General features: G+C 35.8%; 1 long non-coding RNA gene across 3 annotated transcripts; it reads right to left on the minus strand.

Moving 5' to 3' along the window:
* Nucleotides 1-1,845: 1,845 nt before the first annotated feature.
* Nucleotides 1,846-11,185, minus strand: LOC131011613 (uncharacterized). 3 transcript variants are annotated; one of them, XR_009097047.1, is made up of 4 exons: nucleotides 7,709-9,706; nucleotides 5,226-7,364; nucleotides 2,111-3,286; nucleotides 1,846-2,021 (listed from the first exon to the last, which is right to left on the minus strand). It is a non-coding gene; the product is annotated as an uncharacterized LOC131011613 (long non-coding RNA). The 3 variants fall into 3 exon arrangements; XR_009097046.1 differs by lacking the exon at nucleotides 1,846-2,021 and adding an exon at nucleotides 10,924-11,185 and having other exon boundaries at nucleotides 2,422-3,286; nucleotides 7,709-9,397; XR_009097045.1 differs by lacking the exons at nucleotides 1,846-2,021; nucleotides 7,709-9,706 and adding an exon at nucleotides 10,924-11,185 and having other exon boundaries at nucleotides 2,422-3,286.
* Nucleotides 11,186-12,827: the final 1,642 nt, after the last annotated feature.

Raw genomic sequence — 12,827 nt, forward strand, 5'->3', positions numbered from 1 at the left:
GCGGGCGATAACTCAAGCAAAAATAGGTCCCTACTTGTAATTCACTGGGAAACACAGGGAAACACAGGGAAACACAAAGAGTCAGTAGGATTTTTCATGATTTGCTTAAAATTGTTTAGAAATACATATTGATCTAAGAAATTGGGGGGTTTTCCCCTTCGTCGACAGCCGGCGGCGCGCGCTGTGACAGTCCATTGACGAGGACGTAGAGAGCAAGGTGAGGAGTGGTCGCCTAGATAGAGTGTTTCTTCGGTGAAGGCTTCGGTGCTCAGCTCTGGTGGGATAGAGGTGATTTTTTCGATTCAACCTTCAGGGATTCTCCCTTTTTTCTTTCTTCTCCGCATGGTGGATTTTTGCCGGATCTTGGAGCCGCGGCGGCGCTGGCCGGAATTCAAGATGGTAGCAGCCGATCGAATCTGGCTTTGGGAGAGAGAAATTGATCAAGGAAATGATAATGCTCCGATTTTTTAAAATTGAGATCTCTTCCTCGATGAACAGTAATACCGAAAATGATGATGATTTTTTTGAATGAACAGTAATCCAACAGTAATACCGATGAACAGTACCCCCGGAAAAATGATGAATCTCACGCCTTAGCTCAATTTTCCCACAGACGGCGCCAGTTGGTGAAGCACTGAATCACCAACACCTAAACTAGAACTCGAAAGCAATAAACGGCACACGGATTTACGTGGTTCGGCCATCAAGACCTACATCCACGGGAGGTTCTTCGTTGGTTTTCACTATATTGAGAGTGTTTACATATTACAAGTGTGTTCCTCAAATGAGTTGATCCCCCCCTATGATAATGCTAAACCTCCTACTTATAGTTGTGAGAATGAACCCTAAAGGCCTTAGGCCCATGAACTCTAACAATTGGATTTAGGCCCTTTAATGATCTTGGTTTGCCCCATCTGCGCTGTCCCTCGTTGCCCGTGTTGAGTAGTTCCCTTGAGCTGCGCAGGCGAGTCTGTGCTGCAAAGTAGCTTAGGTAATTCGCGCCGCCAAGTCCCTTCGTTGCTAGTCTCAGGCCTTGCGAGTTCTAGTAGGCTGTCTCTGGTAGCTTTGCACTCTGGCAACCTGGCTCTGGTAGCTGTGCTGCGCTGTTGTGCTGTGTTGCGCAGCTCTGCTGCGCTGCCCCGGTCTGAGCTGCTGTCTCGCACTGCTGTGCTGCGCACCTATGCTGCGGTGCCGTGCTCCTGTGCTGCGGTGCCGTGCTGCGGTGCTGTGCTGCGATGTCGTGCCGCGGTGCCGTGCTCCGGCTGCGCAGCTATGCTGCGCTGTTTTGGTCCGCGCTGCTCTGGTCTGGCTGAGCAGCTCTGTACTTGGGTCAAGGCTGATTGACTCTTTGTACTCATTTGTTAGCAAGTCTCTTCAGTTAGACCTGTGTTCGTTAGTTTATATAATAACAATAATCATAACAAGGTAAAATAAGCTTGGATTACGAAGCACAACGCTAATGAGTATTCCAGTCCTCATCAAAGAGCTAACAGAATCCATATTGCCTAGCCAAATAGAGGAAGTAAACCAAGGGGATTTGTGGCGAAAACAGAAATCCAAATATCTCTGACGGAATAACTGAAAGCCCAGTGAATGAGAGGTAATAATCAATCAACCTAGCCGCAACATAAAACTCTGACTGATGTGAGTGAATGTCACAACCCACTATACCTAAGTACGGATTAACCGGGGTTATGACTCGGGGTGGGAATTAAGAAGCGAAAAAGGAAGGAAATTTATTTGTGACTTAAACACTTTAAGAAAAAAATAATCATTTAAAGCAATTACTAATATATATGACTGGTTGGGAAATTACAAACGTTCATATCAAAGACTAGACCCACGTGACATCATCCGAAATAAAATAGTATTAAGTTCATATAGAAGCAATAACGAAAATTAGAGTGTTGCAGCGGAAATACGTGTGGGTTATACATATGAAGATGCATACTCAAGATTTCATTACTTAATCATCAAAAGAGAATCCGCTCAACACAAATCCATTCCATCGCCTGCTCAACCTGCACATTTAGAAATACATGCAAGGCTGAGTATAAAAATACTCAGTGGGCACATGCCGAAAATACAAACATGCATAAACATATATAACTTTGATGCGTCGTTTTACACCAAAAATATCTGGCAGTCAGCCGATATGCCCACACTGCGCAGACAGTAGCAAGCAACTCCCAGGGGATCGGTGAGAATTCTCCTAAAACTCAACCTGCAAAGAAACTCAACTAAAATGAAATTAATGGGAAAATATAAGAAAATACTTGTCGCAGCCCGACGTCTAGCCAGTGATAGCGTAGACCGGATATCGATACGACTAAATAAAATAATGAAGTAAAGAAGGAAGAACTAGATCAAACAACAAGCGGAAGCTCACAACAAAACATGCAAAGATGAACAACAATAACATCATCTCAAAGACACAAATATTATCGGCTTCATAAGTTCAAAAGTACAGAGATTCTGGACAAAGTTTACAAAGCGGGCATAGTTAAAAATTTACAAAGGTTTATAATTTACAGAGTCTCGCAGCAAAACGTGATCAGACTATATGTATTAAGACATATAGCCGAGAGTGTATTTCCTGACTAAGATCAAAATATAAACATCCAACCTCAAAAGGCTACCGTATGAAGTAGAAATACGGTAAAAGAAACAACGTCGTCCAAAATAAGTCCCCACCAGCACCAGACCGATCTTCCTCCTCCTCGCTTATCTTGTACATTTAGAAATACATGCAGGGCTGAGTACAAAGTACTCAGTGGACATATGCCGAAAAACAATAGAAAGCTTGCTCTTAGAGCTATAAATTGAACTTGCCACAGTATAAGCATCACACAGGGATTTTAGTATAAACGAACCTGTGCAAGCAATTTCGCAAACCATAAACATCACAATAAAGTAACTGCGCAGTTTAAATATTCATTATGCATGTACCATATACTATTCATCATCAAAGGTACTGAGAAGTAGGCCTCCCTCTCAAGTACCGTGACCGGCCGACCCGATCGCGGCTCACAGTCACCTCTGTGCACAAAATCCCACTTGTGGCAGGACCGAATTCGTCTCAACAGTAGAGGGTACATACAAGTTTATCATTAAAACTTGGCAAGTAAATTAGTTTCAAGCATAACATTAACTCAAATCATAATCATAAATATCATATTATTTAAGAAAGCTCGTATAATATGTATACTCAAAATAATGCCCACCTGACAAACTTAGCTTACTCTCGTAGTACTTGGGCGATCTTACCTCCGTTCTCTACTCGTATCTTCAGATGTCACAACGTCGGAGTGGTTCATGAGATAAGATAAACCTCAGTTAGAAACTCATTTACTAAAATCCAATCTCGTCTCAAACTATAACTTATCACTCATCTTCTATTTACCCAAATAAATCTCAATCCCTAGGTATACTTAACTCCAAAGGATTCACAAGTCCTACTCTCAACTTAACACTCAACTCGGATTAAACTCATAGCAATCAAGCACATAAACAAGCATAATCACATAAGCATATAAATTCACACATAGACATGTCACAAACAAACATCATTCTGCACTGACTCGATTTAAAGACTTCACCAGACTCGGTACAGAACTCCACTGGAGTCGTGACCTATACCAATTGAAACCTATTTGAGTCTAGTTTCATTCAAAAAAAAGTAGGATGAAAAACTCCAAGTAGTTTAGGAGATATGACTATTTTCCTACAGTCTACCATATTCGGCAGTTTTGAGCAGTTGAAAACTTTGATTTTTAAAAAATAGTAAACGTTGCCTAAAAGGCTTGAAATTTGGTGGGTACATAGATAAGACCGTCATATATTAAAAATAAAAATTTGGGCTCCAAATCGTTAGGGAAATATACTGGAAAAGGTAACTCTATAGGCTACTCACCGAACATTTCGGCAGAAAGTAGCAGTTTTAGTTTTCTATTTTATAAAAATAGTAAACGAAGTCCAATTGACTTGAAATTTTACCGGTATGCTCAAGACTCTCATATAAACCAATCATAAAATTTCAAGACTTTTGGATAACAAAATCTCTTCGAAAACAGCAGGTCAGTAGCCTTTAAAAAGGTTCTCAAATTAATTCCAAACTTGAGCATAAAGCAAATATACTTAAACTCCGGACTTCTTCGGTGAAAAATTCTCATAAATTCAAATTAAGCAGACAAAATACACAATAACATAAATACATAATCATATAACTCAAGAAAATTCAAACATCGACTTCCCCTTTTTCTCCTTACATTCGGCCAACACATAAGTCATTAGGGGTTGGTCCGTTTCGTCTCATATCGCATATATAAGCTCAATTAATCATCAAATAGCCATATATAAACATGCTCGACTCATAAATCATCTTATATATAAGATCTCATGTATGCACACAAACTAAACTCGAGAAATTTCACAAATCAACATCATTAACCAAATTAATCATGCTTTCTCCTTGCTAGTAGTCTAACTACATATAAACATCATCAATTCAAGTATTTATCTCATTAATCAAAAGTTCCCAATTATTAGCAAACTAAACTTAACCAATTTTAGGCATTCTTGACAATTAACCAAATTGATCCCTAATTATAATTTCTATCATGCTTAATAACAATTAAACTTAGCCAATTTAATCAATTAACACATAAATCGCAAAGTCCCAATTTTTGACAAACTAAACTTTTTGAAAATCTACAAACATGCATAAATCATTAATCCAACCTTAGATTAATCAAATTGAATCACCTAATTGCATTATTAACCAATCAATTAATCAATTAAACCATAGAATAAGTTTTACCCAAATCACATCAAACTAACTCTTACCGAAATTTGACCATCAACTTCAATCATCAATCTACTCCATCAAATATCATATTAGTCATCTCATGAGCTCATATTCATCATCAATTCATCATTTAATCCATAGATTCAAGAATTTCTTATTTTAGACAAACCAACATAAATGAAAAATCATATCTCATGGTAAAGCCTCTCAATACACATAGAAATCATCTCAAAACACCCCAATAAGCATAGATCTCATACCAATTTAAGAAAAGAAAAAGAAATATTTTTGAAGGGGAGAACCCCTAAATTTTCGAAAATTGTAGAACAAACAAGGGTGATGTTATCTTGCTAGATCTATTCAAATATACTCATATCCAACATCAACAAGCTTAGATCTAAGTGATTTCAACACTTACTCAATGATTTTGAAAGAAATAAAAATTCTTCACTCTAACTTCAAGCTTGAAACTCCATCAATCTTGCTCTTGATTCAAAGGACATGAAGTTTTGATTTGATTTAGTGAAGATCTATGGTGGAAATGTGATCTTGGAAGCTTGAACATTGCTCAACAATGGTGGAAGTGAGAGAAAGAAGTGAGGGAGAAAGAGAGTGTAGAGAGGGTCGAAAGTTTTGGGAGAAAGAGGGAGATGAAATTTTGTTTAATCCTACATTCTTGCTCACTAAGTCATCCAATTAATAAATGCCCACTTGACCACTTGATCTCTTATCCAAAATTAGCTTCTCCAATACTACATATGCCACTTGCCCACTTGCACAAATAACCTTAGCTAAATGGTAATTAAAGAATAAATGTAAATGGTAAAAATGTGTAGTAAAAGTTAGGCCAAGGAAATTATCCTCTAATTAAATATCATAAATCCAATATCATGTAATGGTGTGATCAAAATAATTAATCATAATTAGAATACACATAATTCACATCACATCCAGCTCAAATAAATTCAAGAAAATTCCAATAGGAAAAAATTATAATATAAAAGTGAGATCACAATTCACCATTAAAAAAAAATTATCTCTATGTTACAACGTCCAAGAAAATTATAAATCAATCAATCTCAACTGTTATCACCACATAGGTCACACAAAAAAAACAATTATTCTCACTCAAACATGACCTCTCAATCAGTCAAAATCTAACGACAATTTAATTGTCTCATGAATTCGACTCATCTCTATAGTAAGTCTCACTCTATCACCTCGGCTCTATATCTAGCCAGGTATCCTCTTAACATAACACTATAAATTGTCTCAAAAATAATTAAGCTTCCTTTATCGGAAACATAAACTACATTATCTCCTCAATTTAATCAGCATTTCTATCAAAATCTCATTAGTTCTATCATCAACTTCTAAATACTCACATCTCAATCTTATAAAAAAAAATTCCATCCCTAATAAGCTAATGCTAGAATCTCGATACTCTAATAGCGAATCCTCAAAATAAATAATAAGGAAAACTGCGGGGTATTACAATACTAAATCTAAAAATAAATAAATAAAATCCAAAAGAATTGCAATGGTTCTAATACTAAATAAATAAATAGAAAAATCAAACAATTAATAAAGAATTCCAGCAATCAATTAAGTCCACCCTAGCTTAATTATTCTGATCATTGATGCAAATATAACTTTAATTCATGCAAGCAAACCAGTTATAATCACCGAAGACGCTTCTGACGTGATCTTATTTCTCCTTAATTATTCGGTAACCAGGAAGACGCTTCACTAATTACTACCCTAATCGACTGACAACCGTAAGAGACGCTCTATAGGTTTAATGAGCCGACAACATTAATTACTAGAGAAACCCAATTCAAAACCAATAAACTCTGACGCAGGATTATTGAATTAAGACTGCTTTTCCCTTGACCCTGATGTGTCAATTTACCACTAATCAAACCTAAACCACAATTACGGATGGCCGATTCAATTGGCTGTATAATTAATTCTAACCCACTAAATATTGCGCACTACCTAATGGATTAAAACAATTAATAACGATAAACACGGAGAATCACAGATACAAGCATAAAATAAAGTATAAGAACAAATTAGATCTCACAGAATATCTTGCTAGTGCTTCCCTAATCGTTGCTGGAATAAACGAAATTAACTAAAACTCATACAAAAATAAATAAAGAAAATAAAATAAAAGTGGCGAGAAATAAAAGAAAGGAAAAACTTGAATAATTTGCTGAAGTTCACGTCCCCAGGCTGCTCTCTAAAAAGTGGCGTTTTGTGTCTTATTTAAAAAACAACTAATGCTAATATATATAGCACTAATAATAAAGAAACCTAATCTAACCTAAAAGGACATAAAATAGGCGCATAGGCCCAAAACAATATAGATAAGCCCAATAAAAGTCAAAGTAGGCAGCCACGTAATCACTCTTCTCGCCACTTCAACGAACAATCAATTCAGTTCGGATATTCAGGCGGTATGGGCATCCCGTCCAGTATACACGCACAACTTTCTCTTTTCATCTTCACGACTTAATAAACTCTTCCCAAAACTGAGCCTTTTTTCCAAAAGCTATCAAAAACCATCAAAAAGATTTATTAGTTCCACAATTAACTCCAAAAGATAATAATAAGCAGGAACTATGCATTAAAATCAACCAAAAACATTCAAAATATGTGTATAAAATACGCTCAATCAAACTTGTACTGCCAAACAGTAACACACAGGGATTTTCTTGAAAGACATGTGTTTACTAAAACATTTCTTTCATTTTCATAAAGTCGACTGGCCAGTCACTGAAGGATTATAGCCCCAAAAGGATCGTTTCTCGAATATCTTAATTCACCATACAACGATTAATTCCTAACATGCTCCTATGAATTTAAGTGCTGCACATTGGAGTTAGAATCACTTACTTGTGAATTGTATGTAGATACTGTCGATGGTTGAATTGAAATACTCCAGTTCTGACCTTCTGAACTGTATCCGGTATCCCGCTCAACTCCCAACGTTGGATGGACAACGAGCTATGAGAATTCCCAAGAAGAATTCGGCCACTTACAAACGGCGCCCTCTACTACTCTCTAAAACCCTGATTATTTGTGTGTCTTATCCTGAGAGCATATAGCTGTATTTATAGACAAAACATAGTCCTAGGACACCAATAACTGTAGTGGGAGAATTTTACTCCTACTGGGCTCAGGAGACTTTGGGCCAGTCCAGGGATCAGATACAAGAAATAAAGATGGGCTTCTAATGAATTAATTCTTATGATCAGCTCAGATCATAATTAATTCATAAGTATTAATTCATTCCACTAGAGAATCAATACTGACTTACCCCTTTATTACCGATGATGAGTCGGGGCTTGTATTTAGACTTATTAAATCTCCGTATTTAAAATATCCGACATCCATTAATTAATTAAAGCTCTGACAGCTTAAATTAATTAATCTCTTTATAATCCTTAAGCAGTACCACTCAAACCTTATTATTGCGTCTGAACTTAATCAACCTGCAGGGTTTAACGCAATAAACCTTATTGAGTTCCTTAAGGGGATGTCATTATCCTATACCGGATACGGGTACTAATACAGATAACCAAATATCATATATTGACCGCTATCACCCAAGATACAGAGTACTCAAGTTAATATATAACTCTCACCCATAGTAAATCAAAGTGATACATGAATCAACATATATATCTGAAATCTTATTAGTATTAAGATTCTATTAAGTCACCGAGATCTTGATTCTTCACTTATGTCAGATAGAAGAATACATCTCACTGTGATCCTATCAATACGTTATGACGTACCAGTATATACAAATAGTCAAGACAAACTATTTCCATATATACTGCAAGCCTAGACCAACGACTCGTCCTAGAGTCATCTCGGTTGTGATCTATTTATATCTCTTAAGTTTATTCCAATCATATGACCTTCTGTGATCCGTTAATCACCATATAATTAACTTATGTAGAGATAAATGACATACATATGCAATCATGAACACAATCAGATAGGAGAGAAAATAGTGAACACAGGAAACATTGTATACAAGCATAAAACGTTCTTGCTTTCAGTATACAAATCCAACAGTCACATTTTCCTTTCATATGTTCCATATCTGTCTTTTCTGTCACGCGCCGGGGATGAGGCCTCCTTCCACGGACGCCGAGACCGGTCGCAAGCGACTCGCGGTCTCCATGAGTGTCCACGTTAATCCGTACTAGCATACCTTCATCTAGCATAGGGTCCCAATTGGATTTCCTTTAAAGTTGGCGAACCAACACATATAGGATACATACGTAAAACATAAATATTTTTGGCAGACAATCATTTCATAAATATTTCATATCATTTCATAAAGAGTCATTCATCATTTGAACTTTATAAAAAACTGAAATTAGCAGTTAAATCATCTCATGCATATATTCGGATAAGAGGCCTACGATACGCAGGGGATCTCTATATACGTATAGTAAAAGTAATGCCCTACCTGAAGATCTTAGCTTACTCTCATAGCACTCGAGGCGAACTCACTTCCGTCCTCTACTCGTATCTTCTGATATCATAACATCGAAGATAATCCATGGGCTAAGATAAAAGAAATCGGTTAGGAACCTTCTTACTAAGAATGCTCTTCATATCTTAGTACTATTCTGTCACTCCTCATTACTACACTCCAACTATCTCAATCTCATAAGTATAACGCTACTTAAGTAATCACTAATGCTACTCTCGACTTGTCGCTCATATAGAACTAAACTACATCAACAAACAAACACATAGATATGCATACACATAAGCAATATAAATCCCAAATTAGTCATTGGAAAAACTAATCAAGTTTAATAACATCTATGCAATCATACTTCAAAACTTTTTGTAAAATCGAAAAATATTTTTAGTTGGAGAAAAATTTCCAAAAATTTAATGTAGAAAGTCAAAGACACATAATAACACATTCTTAAATCATTTATCCAATAATAATTCACATTAACAAGTTATTCCACTTTATAATATTCTTGATAAACAAAACTCTAGATTTCTTCGTTGAAAATTCTCAAAAAATTCACATTAAGCTCACATAATACACAATAGCACAAATGCGTGATCGAACGACTTAAGAAAAATTAAACTCGGCTTCCCCTTTTCTCATCACATTTGGTCAAGACCTAAATCCTTAGGGGTTAGTTCGTTTCGTCTCATATCGCATACATAAGCTCAATTAATCATCAAATAGCCATATATAATCATATTCAAGACATAACTCTTCACATATGAAAGATCTCATACAAACGCGCAAACTAAACTCGGTGAACTTTCACCATTTAACAATGTTACTCAATTAAATCATGCTATCATCCTTTATAAGGTCCAATTAGCATATAGACATAAATAATCTAAACATTTACCTCATAAATCAAACATACCCAAATCTTAGTAAACTAAACTCAAGCAAGTTTATACATATCCATCAATTAACTAAATTGATTATTAATGAATAGTCCTATCATGCTTATAATCAATTAACCTTAGCCAATTTAATCATTTAACACATAAATTAAAAAGTCTCAATTTTAAGCAAACTAAACTTTTTAGAAATCTTTAATCATGCATAAATCATCAATCAAACCTTAGATCTGTCAAATTATCCCACTTAAATTACATATAAAAACCATCAATTAGCAAATTAAAGCATATAAGCAAATTTGCCCAAATTCTATCAAACTAACTCACATCAAACTTCACCAATCGATCTCGATCATTAATCCAATCCATTAAATATCATATTAGCATCCTCAATAACACATATCAATCATCAATTCATCAATCAATACTCAAGATAAAAAATTCTCAAAAATAGGTAAACTAAACTAACTCAAAATCCATAATTCATTTTAAATCCTTTCTTTGCATATAGAAATAGACTCAATAGGATCCTAATTGCTTAAATATCACCTCAATTTAAGAAAACAAAAAGAATTTTTTTTAAGGGCATGAACCCTAATTTTTAAAAATTTTAAAGAAATAAAAAGGGTGGTGTTTTCTTGCTTGATCTATCCATATACACTAATATCTAACACAAATATAACTAGATCTAAGAAATTAGAACTTACTCAAAGATTTGGAGAGAAAATGAAAATTCTTTACTCTAGACTTCAAGCTTTAATGTCCACCAATCTTGGTATTTGAGGCATGGAGATGAGTTTTGATTTGATTTTAGGTGGAAATATAAGTATAGAGTTGATCTTAGAAGCTTTGAAGGTCTCAACAATGGAGGTTCGTGGAAGAGAAAAGAGAGAGAGATGAGAGAGAGGTGAGGGGCGTGAGGTATGAGCGGAGAGAGAGAGAATTTTGATTTTGCTTAAGCCTAAAGCTTGCTCCCTAAGACACTTGTGTAATTAATGCTCATTAATGCACATTTAATGTCCACTTGGCCATTTGCTAAGCAAATATCTCTCATTTGATAATATAAAAATGTGTGTGAGTGTAGGATTGTGTAGTAAAATTAAATCATGTAATAACACTCACTAGTTACATCAAAACTAATCACTAAGCACTCATGTGGCCAAATTAATAATAACACTTAGGTAATAAAAAATTAAATCTGTACTTGTCTTAGAAAAATAAATTTCGAGAGATTCCGTTAAGAAAAATTATAGTGTCATAAATAACATTACTATTTCCGATAAAAAAAATCTCGTTCGTTAGAATTTTTAAAATTAATCTCAAGTGCTAACATGCTCAGGAAAATAATAAATCACTCAATCAAAATCACACATGTATCAAGTAGGTCACATAATAGTCAATCAAATAATCTCACTCAAAACATATCATTGCAATCAGTCAAAATCTAACGTCAATTTACTCGCCTCCCGAATCTGACTCTATCTCTCTAGTGATTCTTTACTCACTCACCTCGACTCTATTTCTAGTCAGGTATCATCATAAAAATAAACAGTCACGAAGATAGTTATGCTTCCTCAATTGGTAACAAAAACTATAATCTCTTATCGATTCAATCAGTACCTCTATCTAAACTCATCCTATGAATATAACTCACTTAATAGGTCCATCATCGAACTTCTAGAATACTCGCATCTAAATCTATTGAGAAAACTCCATCCTATCCGTTATAACCTCTCAAGCAAATATTAGAAAAAGCTCGAGTCACCAGGACTCTATGCTCAGGTTTGCAAAACCTTAGTGTATTCCTTAACACTAATTACCAGAATAGTAATAGAATAATAATATTGCAAAAAAATACGGGGTGTTACAAAACCCTAATTATCAAAACTAAGCCCTTAATCCATAATTAAAAGCTGGGGCATGACAGTGAAGGACTTGATGTTCAGTCCCCCTTGGGCCTTAGGAGCGCAGGCTCTGCTCCACGCAATAGAGGTATTCGGTTTGGAGGTGGTGCTGCCAGTCCAAATAAATAAGCGGCAAGCACAAATCATGCAAAAGCTTGGCCGACCACTTATGAATCAACATGCTATGAACAACGGCGCTCTGAATAACTAAGGAGACCAAACAGAGACGACCAGCCATGGACAACTGCATCCCCTGTCACTGAAAAAATGAGCGATAATGCGGTCCCGAATACCAGCAAGACGAGAAGAAGAAGCCCTCCCAGCAAAGAGGGGAACCCCCAAGTAAATAAAAAGCAAAGAGCCAATAGAGAATGTTATGTCCGAAGGGTCTCAAATAGGTGTATGGGGGGGGGGGAATACACCTATGGGCTATTTTTCTTTCCTCTAAAAACAGAGGGATCTTAAGATAGAGATCAAAACGAAACTTTACAAGCAAACTAAGACACCTGTTAACAGAAAAGAGTTTTGACCAACAGGGTTGACGACTGATACTGAAAGACTCTTCAGTAAAGAGTTATCAGTTAAGTTACTGGAACTTAACTGATGCACGTAAAGGCTTCAGTCGAGTTTGCTAAAACAAAGATGTCGCAGCCCGATTCCCGACACTAGTGATAGTGGGGTACGAGTATCGATACGACTATTTTTAA

Source organism: Salvia miltiorrhiza, chromosome 2 (genome assembly GCF_028751815.1).
Source record: "Salvia miltiorrhiza cultivar Shanhuang (shh) chromosome 2, IMPLAD_Smil_shh, whole genome shotgun sequence".
Classification (NCBI taxonomy): domain Eukaryota; kingdom Viridiplantae; phylum Streptophyta; class Magnoliopsida; order Lamiales; family Lamiaceae; genus Salvia; species Salvia miltiorrhiza.